Source organism: Olea europaea, chromosome 5 (genome assembly GCF_002742605.1).
Source record: "Olea europaea var. sylvestris chromosome 5, O_europaea_v1, whole genome shotgun sequence".
Lineage (NCBI taxonomy): Eukaryota > Viridiplantae > Streptophyta > Magnoliopsida > Lamiales > Oleaceae > Olea > Olea europaea.
This window is the reverse complement of record NC_036241.1, coordinates 8,608,569-8,611,466: the sequence shown is the minus strand read 5'-3', so window position 1 is coordinate 8,611,466 and position 2,898 is coordinate 8,608,569. Positions and strand designations below refer to the sequence as shown.

Sequence of the window (2,898 nt, the reverse complement as noted above, 5' to 3'; positions counted from 1 at the left end):
TATATCCTAATCATATCCCTAATAAATAAAAAAATAGATTCCCCTAGCTATCTTTTCAACTACTCCATTCCATGGTCGGCTCGGGGACAACGTCGATGAAGGCGTGTAGGTGCACTATTCCATGGTGGGGATTGTAACGATCCTTTCGTCAATCATGTCTACATCGTCCATTGATGAGCCAATGATAAATGTTGATTAGATGTCAAATCTATTACCAAGGCTGACTATAAGTTATTTCAAAATATGCAACAAAATCAAATGTTTATAAAAACATAGTGCAATGGGCCAAAAAATTTACTTCGTGGTTTATCAAATTGACTCATATTATTCAATATGTCGTGTGGCTCTAACTCTGAAATCACCAGGCTCCTCAAGCTATCAAGGACCAATACTACTTGTGAGAAAAATCGTGGAAAAAAAAATGAGTTGATAGCCCAATGAGTGGAAGAGTTAAAAAAAAATTATATTTTCTCCTTTAAACATTTTTATCAAATATCAAGCTCATATCATTTAATATTTCACATGATAGCCTCGTACAATCATAGACAAAAAGTGAAACATTCTCATAACACTGTAAATATCATCTCATAATCACAATATAGCCATCTGCTGATATCTATGCCATCATCTCATCACATCACATGTGATCCACAAAAAATGTACTCTCTGATTAAAATATGTAATCCACCCCCTCGGGCTAAGTACTTTCGCCACGAGCCTTTGGCTCCCTCCGTGAACAAAAGCGGATCTCGTGACATCTGGTAATCAATTCTAGAACATGGCCAAAGCCCCTCTGTGAACCATATGTACACGATCAATACCAATGTCAGGTCAAAACCCCTTCGTGTAGGATAGAACACGGTCAAGGCCTCTTTATGAACTAGAATCATGAATACTTTTTTGGTCGATCTCAAGATCACAAATTTTACATACCAAACAAATCTCAATATCACATGTCTCACATACCAAATTACAAATATGCCATAGATAATCTTTGAGATTCCACATGTATCATAATAAAAGAGATTTTCATAATAATCATATAATCGAACACATAATTGCACATACTTTGATAATATACTTAACTTATAAATACTTTAAAAATATTTTTATTTTTCCACTCACAGAGTTAGAGGCTGCATGCTAATCTAGACATTTTGCTTTCCGAATATCCTCGCTACCTCGTCCTGAAATAACAATAAAATTGCATGAATTCATATTGGTCGTGAATAACATATACCCATCTTACTTGTATTCCTCTATTTTTATTCTTTATTTCTTTCATAGTTCTTCCTTTTCTAAAAATAGATAACATAAACAAGTGGACATCTTCTATAAACTCCAAACTTGTTTCCTTTGTTTCACTTCCAATCCACGAAAACACCTATATATTTCAGTAAGTATCATATTCGCTTGATTGAAACCAAAACCCATCATAAAGCCTTGTTCAAGCTGAAAAGAAGCCTAAAAGAGAAGTCCAAAATTCTTGCTTGATGGTACCCAGACAGCCACTTGTTCACATAAAGGCCATCCCATCTAGTTGTCTAAAACGAAAATTCCTCCTCACACTAATATAAACCCATATTGTTCAAGTAATTGGAAAATTATGAACACATAATCAATGATTAAAGTCAATAACATCAAACCCATTTCCCATTTAATTCTCGTTTCTCACACCTTCAACCCAAATTCCACTTACTTTCTAATTCTTGAAATTCAGGTATGGATAAAAAAAAAACCAAAAATCACACCTAAAATAAATAAAGTCTTAAAACAAACTAATCCCTATAAAATGCTTAACTTTAAACACTAATTCCTTTTTTACCTATTGAAATAGAAGAAGAACTGGAGAACCACGAGATATAATAGACAATTTCCTTCAATCACCATGATTGGCCGCCATCTTCTATTTCCCTTTTTCTTTTCCAAATATTCTTCCACCTCTCGATTCTTCTGTGCTCCCCCACAATGAATGGATTTGGTCTAAATTTAACAAATGCATCAATGAAATAATTAATAATAGGACCCTCAACTCCGCCATAGTTTGCACTTTAAACCTATTGTTTCCATTTGATTTAAAAATCAACAATTATTCCTATAATCAGTTTAGCCCACACAATTCCCACTTGCTTATACTAGTCCCCATAAAATCGATTACTTAATTTAAGTCCTCTTTTGACTTTGAATAGACCAAATATTTTCTTATCTTTGACTATAATGTGTTGGGTGTAACAATCTCACCCCCTTCAAAAAAATTTCGTCCTTGAAATTCAATTAGCTAGAGGTCCAACACAGAGGTCGATCCCACGTTCTGTTGGACAAGTTTTTGCCCATCATGATATTTTGAAATAAAATATTAATTTATTTTTACTAATTTTTCTATATTAATGCGATCTTACATTTTGTTCGTAGATCAAATTGATATTTTAAATCGAGTACTTAAATTGTCTAATCCATGTTATAGTATTAACTTAATCCCTTTGTGTGTATACGAAAAATTGGAATTTGAATTTGCTACCTTGCATTTGCAATTTGGTCTCTCCATTCTATTTCTTTCTTATGCCAAGTCTAACATTGCATTTTAAACCCTTTGTTTGTGCGGAAAATTGGAATCGGATTATTCCAATACCAAGGGAGAAAATACAAGATTATATGCATAATATTAAATAAATATCACAAAAACACAAGAACAATGTAATTTGCAGAGAATGAGAATTTTATTATAATATGGAGAAAGAATACAAAGATGCCGATCCAATATTTAATTTACCCATTTAATTAAATCTGGTTCATGAATTAATTAATCCAATTAATTAATTCGGGTTTATAAATAAGCAACCAAATTAATTAATTTATCCAACGCTTGTGAAATCAATTAATTGACAAATCACAATATTC

The 2,898-nt window shown here is 32.4% G+C and overlaps 1 long non-coding RNA gene across 2 annotated transcripts; it reads right to left on the bottom strand.

Moving 5' to 3' along the window:
• Positions 1 to 542: 542 nt before the first annotated feature.
• Positions 543 to 1,964, bottom strand: LOC111394545. Of its 2 annotated transcripts, XR_002702638.1 has the most exons (3): positions 1,826 to 1,958; positions 1,126 to 1,187; positions 543 to 793 (listed from the first exon to the last, which is right to left on the bottom strand). It is a non-coding gene; the product is annotated as an uncharacterized LOC111394545 (long non-coding RNA). The 2 variants fall into 2 exon arrangements; XR_002702637.1 differs by having other exon boundaries at positions 543 to 1,187; positions 1,826 to 1,964.
• Between the last annotated feature and the right edge of the window lie 934 nt (positions 1,965 to 2,898).